General features: G+C 39.7%; 1 protein-coding gene across 11 annotated transcripts in view; it reads right to left on the bottom strand.

The window, feature by feature from the left end:
* Positions 1-14,579, bottom strand: part of LMNTD1 (lamin tail domain containing 1) — a 507,654-nt gene that overhangs the window by 349,264 nt on the left and 143,811 nt on the right. For 9 of the 11 annotated variants that reach the window (XM_060413306.1, XM_060413303.1, XM_060413304.1 and 6 more), the window contains one exon: positions 2,357-2,441. The exons of the other annotated variants lie outside the window; for them this stretch is intronic. The gene's annotated coding sequence lies outside the window, so the exon portion shown is untranslated. The remainder of the gene's footprint in view (positions 1-2,356; positions 2,442-14,579) is intronic. 11 annotated transcript variants of the gene reach the window in all.

Genomic DNA, 14,579 nt, shown 5'->3' with positions numbered 1-14,579 from the left:
CATAGATTCAGGGAGAAAAAAGGCTCATATATGTAAAACCAAAAAAAAAAAAAAAAAGAAAAAAACAGAAGCAATCGACTATCAATGAAAAGATCAACCATAAATGAATAAGTAGATATGGTAGAGCCGTGTGATAGAATATTATATAACAGTGAAAATAACTGAAGTACAACTACATGTAACAGTGTGAATGAAACTCAGGGATTAAAGGTTAAACCAAAAAAAAGCTATTGAATAAAAGGACATAGTATGAGATTCCATTTATAAAGTTCTTTGACAAGACTAAATGATGTAATACGGCTTCCCTGGTGGATAAGAATTATCCCTGGTGGAAAGAATTATCCCTGGTGGATAAGAATTCCCTGGTGGATAAGAATTCACCTGCCAATACAAGGTACATGGATTCGATCCTTGATTTGGGGAGATTCCACATGCAGTGGAGCAATTAAGCCCTCACGCTACAACTCCTCAGCTCGCATGATACACTGCTGAAGCCCAAGCACCCTAGAGCCTCTGCTCTGCAACGAGAAACCCGTGCACCACAATGAGAGAGTGGCCCCCCCTCACTGCAACTAGAGAAAGCCCACTGGCAGCAAAGAAGACCCAGTGCAACAAAAACTAAAAAGTAATGAATTAATTAGTTAATTAATTACAAATAAATAAATGATATGACCAGGGAATAACAACACAAAATTCAAATCAGGACAGGGATGGGCTGTGAAGACAGAAGTGGAAGGATGAGATCTTAGAAGGTCTCTCATAAAACAGCAAAGTTCAATAAAGTGTTCTTAAGCTTGGTGGTGGGCATCCAGGGAACACTGCATAACTATACTTTTAAAATTGTTTGTGTTTTATTAATTTTAGCAAAATATACGAAATACAAAATTTGCTATTTTAGCAATTTTTAAGTATAGAGTTCAGTGGCATTAAGCATACTCACATTGTGTGACCATCATCACCAGATAAGGACTATTTTGTTAGTAAAATATTACATTAAAAGAGTTTGTAGCAATAGCTGCTGATACTTATATAAACTTCACATATATCTTTGGCAGATTTTACATGATTGTAAGAAAACATCTCTTATTTTGTAGTGAGAAATTTGGTTTTTGTTGCTGAGAAAATACATTGGGTTAATATGGAGGAAATTAACATATTAATAATATGTGGAGGAAGGTTGAGATGTTTTATCTGAAACAAATAAAAAGCAGCAACATATTTTCAATGGGATCCGAAGGCTCAAGGATACTTTGAGTTTGAGGAGTTCTATCTGCTACATGTTGGGTCGATCGTAAAGCAAATTTTAAGTGAAATAGTCTTTTTATTGCATTAGTTAAATTTCATCTCGCTTTCTAATTGTTATATTGCCCAGTATTTAAAAAAAAAAAAAGTATGACAGTTGCCTCAGTATACTTCCAAATACACATAGTTAGAAATGGCAAGTCACTGTTTTTATTAATGTTTTGCATATACCAGCTGTCCATGTGCTAAGTGAAGAGCAAAGATAAATAGCAGTTATATCCTATTTCCCATGGAGCTATATCCTATTTTCGATCAGCTCACACTTTTGAGTACTATTGATTTCAAGTTTTTCTCCAGTGCTAGCATTTCAGACCGAAGTTTAGCAGTTTCTTGCTGCAGTTACTCATTTGCTCCCTGTGCCTGCTGCAGCATGACTTGATCATTGTTTAAATGCATTTGTAATTTCAGAAACTGGAAGCAGGGAAAAAAAGGGAGTGGGGCTGTTTTAGGCAAGAATTCTGTTTTATAATAAAAGAAGTCATTGAAAGCTGATTATGTAACAAATCCATCAAGGCTGCAAAATTCCACCAGAGAATGAAGCATGATGGGAATTTTCAAGTCAGATATAATTTCTTTTCTGCCTGCAGGAGTTCTTTGTTAAAAAGCAATATATTAACTCATTAAAAAAAAATCTGGCAAGACTTCAAAAAAAGTAGCTTAATCTGCTATATTTTATGACATTTTATAGCCAATTCCTGTTTTAACAAGTTCATTCATTTAATCATCACAATAGATTATCTGATACATTCCTCTTTTATAAACTAGATTTTCCCTCTTGAAGTATAGTTTGTTTAGATTTTCTTTAGAGCTCAATTTCTTTATAGGATAATTCATAAATATTCACATTGTACAATTTTTGTTACACATTTATTATAAAAGGCTTAGCCAACAATGTACTATGAATAATAATGACACACTTTGCTGGTTCTGCTGCTTTAGGATTTTAATTAACAGCAAGCACATGGCACTTACAAGGCAGCATACAGATGATTTGTGAGGAACGACAGGGCAAAGTAAATTAAAATTGTAAATAACTGTTTCATCGTCTAAATACCTGTTTCACTGAATTCTGAGAGGCAGCAGTGTCCAGTGGAATTATTTGGATGACATAGCCAGATTTCTGTTTTCTCAGTTGTAAGCTGTAAATGAAAATATCATCAACTAACTTAATTGCACAAAGAAATGAAACACCAGGTATACTATCTAAATCTAGTTATAATTTGTTGGGAGCATTCACTTAAGCATTGTCTGGAAATTCATTTGTAGGGAATACATATAGACCCAATTTGATAATGCTATACACAGTGCTGATTAAGTTTCTATAAATGTCTGAAATATTTTCTTTTAAAAAGTAACATGTAATGGGAGTACATGTGATGCACATATACATAATATACATTACAATAAGCTTTATGCATAGAGATGTCTTCCCTCCTCCCCACCGAAGTTTCTGGTGCCTTCTCAGTCTGTGAGATCTAGCCAACAAACTGTATTGTTCACATTCCTGGCTAAAGAGTATTAGTTCACCATACTGCAAAGATCCTCAGTCAAAGAGTACTCAACATCATTTTCCTGAGTTGCATGGTTTCTAAAACATGTATTGTTTGCCAGGCAACGGCTGTTCTTTCCTTTGTTTTCTTTGCAAAGGTTACTTGCAATATTTATTGAATATTTCCTGTAGTGAAATGAATACCACTCTAGACCAAAGCAAATGTTTCACTCAGTTCAGCACTTATGCTGCTATCAGAATACCTTGCTATTCCACCATTTATTGCGTGTTATGGTAAACAGTTTTGACCCATAACATCTGACAAAAGTCAAAATGTATGCAAGCAATCAGTTCAGTTCAGTTCCGTCGCCCAGTTGTGTCCGACTCTTCACGACCCCATGAATCGCAGCATGCCAGGCCTCTCTGTCCATCACCATCCCTCGGAGTTCACTCAGACTCACGTCCATCGAGTCCATGATGCCATCCAGCCATCTCATCCTCTGTCATCCCCTTCTCCTCCTGCCCCCAATCCCTCCCAGCATCAGAGTCTTTTCCAATGAGTCAATTCTTCCCATGAGGTGGCCAAAGTACTGGAGTTTCAGCTTTAGCATCATTCCCTCCAAAGAAATCCCAGGGCTGATCTCCTTCAGAATGGACTGGTTGGATCTCCTTGCAGTCCAAGGGACTCTCAAGAGTCTTCTCCAACACCACAGTTCAAAAGCATCAATTCTTCGGCACTCAGCCTTCTTCACAGTCCAATTCTCACATCCATACATGACCACAGGAAAAACCATAGCCTTGACTAGACGGACCTTAGTCGGCAAAGTAATGTCTCTGCTTTTGAATATACTATCTAGGTTGGTCATAACTTTTCTTCCCAGGAGCAAGCGTCTTTTAATTTCATGGCTGCAGTCACCATCTGCAGTGATTTTGGAGCCCAAAAAAATAAAGTCTGACACCAAAATCAGATTGATTATATTCTTTGCAGCCAAAGATGGAGAAGCTCTATACAGTCAACAAAAACAAGGCCAGGAGCTGACTGTGACTGAGATCATGAACTCCTTATTACCAAATTCAGACTCAAATTGAAGAAAATAGGGAAAACCGCTAGACCATACCATATTTAGGTATGACCTAAATAAAATCCCTTATGATTATACAGTGGAAGTGAGAAATAGATTTAAGGGCCTGGATCTGATAGATAGAGTGCCTGATGAACTATGGAATGAGGTTCGTGACATTGTACAGGAGACAGGGATCAAGACCATCCCCATGGAAAAGAAATGCAAAAAAGCAAAATGGCTGTCTGGGGAGGCCTTACAAATAGTTGTGAAAAGAAGAGAGGTGAAAAGCAAAGGAGAAAAGGAAAGATGTAAGCATCTGAATGCAGAGTTCCAAAGAATAGCATGGAGAGATAAGAAAGCCTTCTTCAGCGATCAATGCAAAGAAATAGGGGAAAACAACAGAATGGGAAAGACCAGAGATCTCTTTAAGAAAATTAGAGATACCAAGAGAACATTTCATGCAAAGATGAAAGCAATACTTAGATCTAAAAACAGTGGTGAGGGGATAAGCGAACAATAAGCAAACCATAATGTATCCTAAGAAAATGACTTAGGAATCAGAGAATAAAGATCATGAAAGTGAAAGTGAAGCCACTCAGTCGTGTCTGACTCTTTGCGACCCCGTGGACTGTAGCCCACCAGGCTCAGACGCTTTCACCTCTGAGCCACCAAGGAAGCCCAAAGATCATGAAGCACTTTTTTATTGTTAAAGGTCCTCTGACCTTCACAGGACTTCCCTGGTGGCTCAGAGTGTTAAGAATCTGCCTGCAATGCAGGAGACCTGGGTTCGATCCCTGTGTTGGGAAGATTCCCTGGATACGGGAATGGTAATCCACTCTAGTATTCTTGCCTGGAGAATCCCATGGACAGAGGAACCTGGCAGGCTATAGTCCCAGGGGTCGCAAAGAGTCAGACATGACTGAACAACTTTCAAGACATGACTGAGCAACTTTCACTTTCACTTGACCGTCATAAACATCACTGCAAGTGGGAGGACTGATTAGCAAAGAGGGATTGTTGATTGTCTGGAGAGCATCTCCTTAAGGCTATTCGCCTATGAGCCCACGTAGAAATGATCCTGCCATTTCTGGGAACATCCCCTGAATTAAACCAGATGCACTATATCCCAAATTTTCTGGAGACCTGGTCTCTTTTAGAAAGTAATTTAAAAGATATGGCTTTTTGATGGGACCAAATGTGTTCGGGAAACTGGCTGAATCACATGAGATGCCTCACTGGGTAAAAAGGTGAACCACATCGGGTGAAAGTACAAGAGTAAAAAGGGTGAACATATGTCAAGAGAGAGAAAACAAACGATAAGCTGATATAAGAAAAGAAAATTTTGTATATATACTTAGGGTAAAACTCTATGAAAAACCCAAAAGGATCGCTTATGCCTTTTTTTCCAAATTCTTTTTTTATTGATTCATAATATTGTGTCAATTTCAGGTATATATTGAAGTGAATCTTTGCACACACACACACACACACACACACACACACACATTTGTCTCAGGGCTTCCCCGGTGGCTCAGCTGTAAAGAATCTGCGTGAAATGCAGAAGACACAGGTTCAATTCCTGGGTCAGGAATATCCCCTGGAGAAGGATTCTTGTCTGGTCAATCTCAAGGACAGAGGAACCTGGTGAACTACAGTCCATGGGTCACAAAGCAGCAGGAAACGACTTAGTAACTAGATAGCAAAAACAAAATACCTCCACTTTTTTTTAAATTAATAGATCATTTTTCCATATTGGCCATTAAAGAGTATTCAGTACAGTTCCTTGTGCTATCCAGTAGGTCTTTATTACCTATTTTCCCCAAATTCTTAACAGTGATGTATCTTTTACTAGATTCACTTTGCATGGAATGGGTGCATGGCAATCAATCATGACTCTGCCTCCAAAGACATTTCATTTTCATACTTTCTACAAAAGATTTTCCCTTTCCATTTGTACCTCTCACAAGTTGGAAAGAAAATGTGTGAATCTTTCACACTCTTCTTCCCTACTCACATCTTTCCTGCACACACATATATTTGGGGGGAAGAAAAAAAATTTTTTTAATACATAAGAAAATCCTTTGGGCAGCAAATAAGACAGACAGTTTAACTTCTCTCAATCATTTTACCTGCTTCTAGTGAATCTGCAGAGGCTTGAGGGCTGCAGTTGTGGAAGAGCCAGAGGAAGTTGGAAGGACCTCAGGGAAATGACACATTGAATAAGCAGTGACCAGGTCACTGACAAAGGTGGACAGACTACAGTCACTAAGATGCAGCCCCACTGTCATGGAACTTTCATTCTAAAGGTAGAAAAGCTAACAAACAAACAAACAAACAGTAATAAAATAATTTTAAAATTGAAAATGTTATGAAAGAAACAAACAAGGGCTGAAAGCTAATAATGGCTGACGTATATTGGGGGTGGACACCCACTTTAGTTAGAATACATGCATGATCAGTAGTGTCCGACTCTTTGTGACCCCAGACTGTAGCCAGAGAGGATCCTTCACCCATGGGATTCTCCAGGCAGTAATACTGGAATGGGTTGCCATTTCCTTCTCCAGGGGATCTTTCTGACCCAGGGACCAAACCTGAAACTCCTGCATTGGCAGGTGGATTTTTACCACCGAGTCACCAGGGAAGACCCCCTTTAAGTAGAATTGTTCAGTTGCTCAGTCATATCGGACTCTTTGCAATCCAATGGACAATAGCATGCCAGGCTTCCCTGTCCCCTCCATCTCCTGGAGTTTGCTCAAACTCATCTTCATTGAGTCAGTGATACCATCCAACCATTTCATCCTTTGCATCAGGTGGCCAAAATACTGGAGCTTCAGCTTCAGCATCAGTCCTTCCAATGAATATTCAGGACTGACTTTCTTTAGGATTGACTGGTTTGATACCCTTGGAGTTCAAGGGACTCTCAACAGTCTCCTCCAACACCACAGTTCAAAGGCATCAATTCTTTGGTGCTCAATATTGACAAAATAAAGTCCATCATGATTTCCATTGTTTCCCCATCTATTTGCCATGAAGTGATGTGACTGGATGCCATGAACATGTTGATAAGCCTTGCTTTTATGGACCTAACATCCCAAGTTCCTATGGAATATTGTTCTTCTTTACAGTATCAGACTTTTACCACCAGACACATGCACAGGTGGGCATTGTTTCCACTTTGGCTCAGCCTGTTCACTCCTGGAGTTATTTCTCCACTCTTCTCCAGTAGCATATTGGACACTTACCTCGTTTTGTCAGAACTCTCCACTAGGACCTGTCTGTGTTGATGGCCCTACATGGCATGGCTCACAGCTTCATTGAGTTAGGCAAGGTTGTGGTCCATGTGATCAGTTTGGTTAGTTTTAGGTAGAAACCCCCGTGTCTGGCTCCACTTCTGCAAAGGTCACTCTGCTTGACTTACAAGAGCAAAAGTTGAGAGGTGCGGCTTGGTAGTGGAGGAGGTGCCAGGAGGCAAGAAAAAGGAAGAATCCACAGTGAATCTCACGTCCCAATGCTGCATGTCTGGGTGGTCGATGGTGGCATGCATTGACACGAATAAGATGAGAGACTGTGAACAGACTTGAGGGAAGGACAGAGCGGCTGAAATTAAAAATGCCTGTTTAATGCACTTTTATGAATTGACTTGGATTTACTCTATCAGAAGTGGCAGTGAGCCTAGATCTACCTACAAATAGCCTTATTGCCGATCCTGTGTGAACTATGAAACATCTGCTTTATTAATTGAAGGGATTACAAAACAAATGCTGTGATTATTCCTCTCAACCTGGTGTAACAGTAACCGTGTGTGAACTGTGATGAGTCTCACTTAATGCACAGCATATTCTGAGCTTCTCAGAGGCAAGTACTGAACATGTGTTGAAGACTTATTAATTTAGTATCCAGGAAGGTGTTGTTAGATGTGGTAGTGTTAAACATAAGGGTATAAGTAGCATATACTATTTACAACAACCAAGACATGGAAGCAACCTAAATGTCCATTGACAGAGGAATGGATAAAGATGGATTTATTCATAAAGATGGATAAAGATGTAGTACTTAAATAAAATGGAATATTATTCAGTCATTAAAAAGGATGAAGTAATGCTATTTGCAGTCACTCTGTAGAGAGTGTCATACTGAGTGCAGTAAGTCACACAGAGAAGGAGAAATATCATATGACATTTCTTATATGTAGAATCTAAAAGGAACTGATACAAATGAACTTTTTTACAAAACAGAAACAAAAAGAGACTAACAGACTTAGAAACTGAATGTATGGTTGCTGGTAAGAAGGGACAGTTAGGGAGTTTAGGATAGACATGTACACACTGCTATATTTAAAATGGATAACCAACAAGGAGCTACTGTATAGCACATGGAACTCTGTTCAATGTTATGGGGCAGCCTGGATGGGGGGAGAATGAATGCATATATATGCATGGCTACTTTCTTTCGCTGTTCATCTGAAACTATCACAACACCATTAATTGGCTACACCACAATACAAAATAAAACATTCAAAAAAAGAGAGAAAAAAACATGTTTATACTATGGGAAAAAAATAGCATATGAACATGTGTTCTTCCTACCCAGGAACATGGAAGTTCTTTCCATTTGTTTATGACATCTTTGATTTCTTTCATTCAGTTCAGTTCAGTCACTCAGTCGTGTCCAACTCTGCGACCCCATGAACCGCAGCATGCCAGGCCTCCCTGTCCATCACCAACTCCTGGAGTTTACCCAAACTCATGTCCATTAAGCCAGTGATGCCATCTAACCATCTCATCATCTGTCATCCCCTTCTCCTCCTGCCTTCAATCTTTCCCAGCATCAGGGTCTTTTCCACTGAGTCAGCTCTCTGCATCAAGCAGCCAAAATATTGGAGTTTCGGCTTCAACATCAGTCCTTCCAACGAACACCCAGGATTGATCTCCTTTAGGATGGACTGGTTCGATCTCCTTGCAGTCCAAGGGACTCTCCAACACCACAGTTTAAAAGCATCAATTCTTTGGCACTCGGCTTTCTTCACAGTCCAACTCTCACATCCATACATGACCACTGGAAAAACTGTAGCCTTGACTAGACAGACCTTTGTTGATAAAGTAATGTCTCTGCTTTTTAATACGCTGTCTGCTGCTGCTAAGTCGCTTCAGTCGTGTCCGACTCTGTGCGACTCCATAGACGGCAGCCCACCAGGCTCCCCCGTCCCTGGGATTCTCCAGACAAGAACACTGGAGTGGGTTGCCATTTCCTTCTCCAATGCATGCAAGTGAAAAGTGAAAGGGAAGTCTCTCAGTCATGTCCAACTCTTAGCTGTCAGGTACATATTAGCCATCTATCTTCATTAGAGTAATGTCTAGTCAAGTGCACAGTATGTGCTTTAATTGGGTGTACTCTTTGGTGTTGTTATAGGATTTTTTGTATACTCTAAATATTACACCTTTATCATATATATGATTTGCAAATACTTTCTCCCACTGTGTAGGGTGTCTTATCACTTTCTTGATAATGTTTTTGATGAGCAAAAGGTTTAAATTTTGATGAAGTACAATTTACTTATCCTTTTTCTGCTTTTAGAATCATACCTAAGAAAGCATTGCCAAATCCAAACTCACAAAGATTTAAGGGCTATATTTTCTTCTAAGAGTTTTGTGGATCTAAATCCTATATGTTAAGTTGTTATTTCATTTTACATTAATTTTTGTATATGGTGTGAGGTAGGGGTACAGCATCAGTCTTTTGCATGTGGATATCTAGTTTATCTCAACCCCATTTGTTGAAGACAAATTCTTTTCCCACTGGATTGTCTTGGCCCCCTTGTCAAAAATCAATTGACCGTAGATGTGTGTGTGTTTATTTCTAGATTCTCAATTCTAATCCATTGGTCTATATAGTGTCCATCCTTATGCCAAGACTCAAACTCTCACTTTTAGAAGTGGAGGTGGGTAAGGGCAGAGCAAAGTTCATACTAAAAATACACATAGATGAAAAACACAGTTGCAACAATTGAGGAGTTCACAACCTAAATCAGGGATGTCTAATTCCTTGAAATTATACCAAAAAATTCCTGAAGGTACAGATCACATTTATCTATGGAGAAAGATAAGCCATCAGCTAAGTCCCTCCTGGGTTCCTGAACCTCAGACTGTATGAGATAATAGATGTTTGTTGTTCCAAGTGACAAGTATGGGACTTCTTATACAGTGACAGACAGCAATATGGATGGTAAATAAATACCAAACAGCAATTATCCTCCAATTTAAAATAAATTTTAAAAATAATACAAGAAAAAAGCACATTACTAAAAATAAGCACCCTCTCCATGGGTGCTCCCATATATAGAAGAAAGACAACGGCTGGCCTTGAGGTCAGGAACCTGGGTTCTAAGTGAGACCCATCAATTTTTCTGTGAAATGGAAATAAAAATTCATGAAGGTGCAGATCATATTTATCCACAGTTGTCCTTAAATCCCCAGAGTTTGTATAACATACACAAAAAATAAGAATTAATTATGAGAATAACTGTTCTCAATTCTAGATATTTATTAGAATCTCTTGGGAAGCTTTTTAAAAGCTAATGACTTGGGGGACTCATACCTAGAGATTCTGATTTAATTGGATGGGATGCAGATGGTGACTGCAGCCATGAAATTAAAAGACGCTTACTCCTTGGAAGAAAAGTTATGAGCAACCTAGATAGCATATTCAAAAGCAGAGACATTACTTTGCTGACTAAGGTCCGTCTAGTCAAGGCTATGGTTTTTCCTGTGGTCATGTATGGATGTGAGAGTTGGACTGTGAAGAAGGCTGAGCGCCAAAGAATTGGTGCTTTTGAACTGTTGTGTTGGAGAAGACTCTTGAGAGTCCCTTGGACTGCAAGGAGATCCAACCAGTCCATTCTGAAGGAGATCAGCCCTGGGATTTCTTTGGAAGGAATGATGCTAAAGCTGAAGCTCCAGTACTTTGGCCACCTCATGCGAAGAGTTGACTCATTGGAAAAGACTCTGATGCTGGGAGGGATTGGGGGCAGGAGGAGAAGGGGAAGACAGAGGATGAGATGGCTGGATGGCATCACTGACTCGATGGATGTGAGTCTGAGTGAACTCCGGGAGTTGGTGATGGACAGGGAGGCCTGGTGTGCTGCGATTCATGGGGTTGCAAAGAGTTGGACACGACTGAGCGACTGAATTGAACTGAACTGAACTGGGGCCCATGTATGAATATTTTGTGAAAGCTCCTAAGTAATTATAATTTATGGCCAGTGTTGAAGACCCCTGGTCTAAAAGGAGAATCATTATATATAACAATATATGTTATTACATATTATGTAAATAACTGTAATATAGTATGATAAATGCTAAATACAGAAATTTACAGTAACTGTTTTCTTTTCCCCTAAGATCTCACAAATTACGATTGGGAAATTTCTGATACAAAGACTGTGAAAAAATTTAATAGAACTTTTAACCCAAATCCCTGTATCTTTATTTTTCTCTGTTTCTGGAAGCTGCCATCAAATGTCTTGGCACTGAACCAAGTATGACTGCAACTATATGAGAAAAGCCTGAGCCAAGGCCATCAGCTAAGCCCTTCCTGGGTGCCTGAACCTCAGAAACTGTGTGAGACAATAGATGTTTGTTGTTACAAGTGACAACGTTTGGGGATTGCTTTGCAGCAACAGATATTACAGATGGTAAATAACATTAAGGCACATTATGAAAAATACACATCCTCTCCCTGGGCGCTCCCATGTGCAGAAGAAAGACAATGGCTGACCTTGGGGTCAGGAACACAATTTAGTTTCATCACTTATTCTGTGAAATGGGCATAAAAATGTTTGTCTCCTTGGCCAAAACTGCATCACACATCCATAGCTACATCAACCATGACTCACTCCTTTCAGTTCAGATTGGGGTTGCTCATGAAGTGCATGACTGACAAGAGGAAAGCTGAAATAATATGCAACATCATACTTGGAGAAAACTTAAATGTTTGTGGAGTAAGTGACAGAAACCATCTCCTGACATCACATGGTAACACAATGACCTCGAACAAACAGCCTCTCTAAACTTTCTCTGATGGCTCAGCAGTAAAAAATATGTCTGCAATGCAGGAGATGCAGGAGACCTGGGTTGGGAAAATCCCCCAGAGGAGGAAATGGCAACCCACTCCAGAATTCTTCCCTGGGAAACCCCATGGACAGAGGAGCCTAGTGGACTACAGGCCATAGTGTCGCAAAGAATCAGACATGACTGACAGCTGTGAAAAGAAGAGAAGCGAAAAGCCAAGGAGAAAAGGAAAGATATAAGCATCTGAATGCAGAGTTTCAAAGAATAGCAAGAAGAGATAAGAAAGCCTTCTTCAGCGATCAAGGATTCATGTCAGTGTATGGCAAAACCAATAAAAGTATTAAAAAATAAAAAAATTTTTAAAAATTTTAAAAAGGAAAAAAAAAAGGAAATAGAGGAAAACAACAGAATGGGTAAGACTAGCGATCTCTTCAAGAAAATTAGAGATACCAAGGGAACATTTCATGCAAAGATGGGCTCAATAAAGGACAGAAATAGTATGGACCTAACAGAAGCAGAAGATATTAAGAAGAGGTGGCAAGAATACACAGAAGAACTGTACAAAAAGGATCTTCATGACCGGATAATCACGATGGTGTGATCACTCACCTAGAGCCAGACATCCTGGAATGTGAAGTCAAGTGGGCCTTAGAAAGCATCACTACAAACAAAGCTAGTGGAACTGATGGAATTCCAGTGGAGCTATTTCAAATCCTGAAAGAGGATGCTGTGAAAGTGCTGCACTCAATATGCCAGCAAATTTGGAAAATTCAGCAGTGGCCACAGGACTGGAAAAGGTCAGTTTTCATTCCAATCCCAAAGAAAGGCAATGCCAAAGAATGCTCAAACTACTGCACAATTGTACTCATCTCACACACTAGTAAAGTAATGATGAAAATTCTCTTTCTGGCTTACTTCACTCTGTATAATCGGCTCCAGTTTCATCCATCTCATCAGAACTGATTCAAATGAATTCTTTTTAACGGCTGAGTAATACTCCATTGTGTATATGTACCAAAGCTTTCTTATCCATTCATCTGCTGATGGACATCTAGGTTGTTTCCATGTCCTGGCTATTATAAACAGTGCTGCGATGAACATTGGGGTACATGTGTCTCTTTCAATTCTGGTTTCCTCGGTGTGTATGCCCAGAAGTGGGATTGCTGGGTCATAAGGTAGTTCTATTTGCAATTTTTTAAGGAATCTCCACACTGTTTTCCATAGTGGCTGTACTAGTTTGCATTCCCACCAACAGTGTAGGAGGGTTCCCTTTTCTCCACACCCTCGCCAGCATTTATTGCTTGCAGATTTTTGGATCGCAGCCATTCTGACTGGTGTGAAGTGGTACCTCATTGTGGTTTTGATTTGCATTTCTCTAATAATGAGTGATGTTGAGCATCTTTTCATGTGTTTGTTAGCCATCCGTATGTCTTCTTTGGAGAAATGTCGATTTAGGGAATTTAGGAAGATGGCAATGACGACCCTGTATGCAAGACAGGGAAAGAGACACAGATGTGTATAACGGACTTTTGGACTCAGAGGGAGAGGGAGAGGGTGGGATGATTTGGGAGAATGACATTCTAACATGTATACTATCATGTGAATTGAATCGCCAGTCTATGTCTGACGCAGGATGCAGCATGCTTGGGGCTGGTGCATGGGGATGACCCAGAAAGATGTTATGGGGAGGGAGGTGGGAGGGGGGTTCATGTTTGGGAATGCATGAAAAAAAAAATAAATAAATAAATAAATAAAATAAATAAAATCTAAAAAAAAAAAAAAGAAAAGAAAATTCTCCAAGCCAGGCTTCAGCAAACATGAACCGTGAACTTCCTGATGTTCAAGCTGGTTTTAGAAAAGGCAGAGGAACCAGAGATCAAATTGCCAACATCCACTGGATCATCGAAAAAGCACAAGAGTTCCAGAAAAACATCTGTTTCTGCTTTATTGACTATGCCAAAGCCTTTGACTGTGTGGATCACAATAAACTGTGGAAAATTCTGAAAGAGATGGAAATACCAGACCACCTAACCTGCCTCTTGAGAAATCTGTATGCAGGCCAGGAAGCAACAGTTAGAACTGGACATGGAACAACAGACTGGTTCCAAATAGGAAAAGGAGTCCGTCAAGGCTGTATATTGTCACCCTGCTTATTTAACTTTTATGCAGAGTACATCATGAGAAACGCTGGACTGGAAGAAACACAAGCTGGAATCAAGATTTCCGGGAGAAATCTCAATAACCTCAGATATGCAGATGGCACCACCCTCATGGCAGAAAGTGAAGAGAAACTAAAAAGCCTCTTGATGAAAGTAAAAGAGGAGAGTGAAAAAGTTGGCTTAAAGCTCAACATTCAGAAAACGAAGATCATGGCATCCGGTCCCATCACTTCATGGGAAATAGATGGGGAAACAGTGGAAACAGTGTCAGACTTTATTTTTTGGGGCTCCAAAATCACTGCAGATGGTGACTGCAGCCATGAAATTAAAAGACGCTTGCTCCTTGGAAGAAAAGATATGAGCAACCTAGATAGCATATTCAAAAGCAGAGACATCACTTTGCCGACTAAGGTCTGTCTAGTCAAGGCTATGGTTTTTCCTGTGGTCATGTTTGGATGTGAGAGTTGGACTGTGAAGAAGGCTGAGCGCCGAAGAATTG

The sequence above is a fragment of the Ovis aries genome, chromosome 3 (genome assembly GCF_016772045.2).
Source record: "Ovis aries strain OAR_USU_Benz2616 breed Rambouillet chromosome 3, ARS-UI_Ramb_v3.0, whole genome shotgun sequence".
NCBI lineage: Eukaryota > Metazoa > Chordata > Mammalia > Artiodactyla > Bovidae > Ovis > Ovis aries.
Note: the sequence above shows the minus strand (reverse complement) of the source record. Positions and strands in the feature narration are given on the sequence as shown.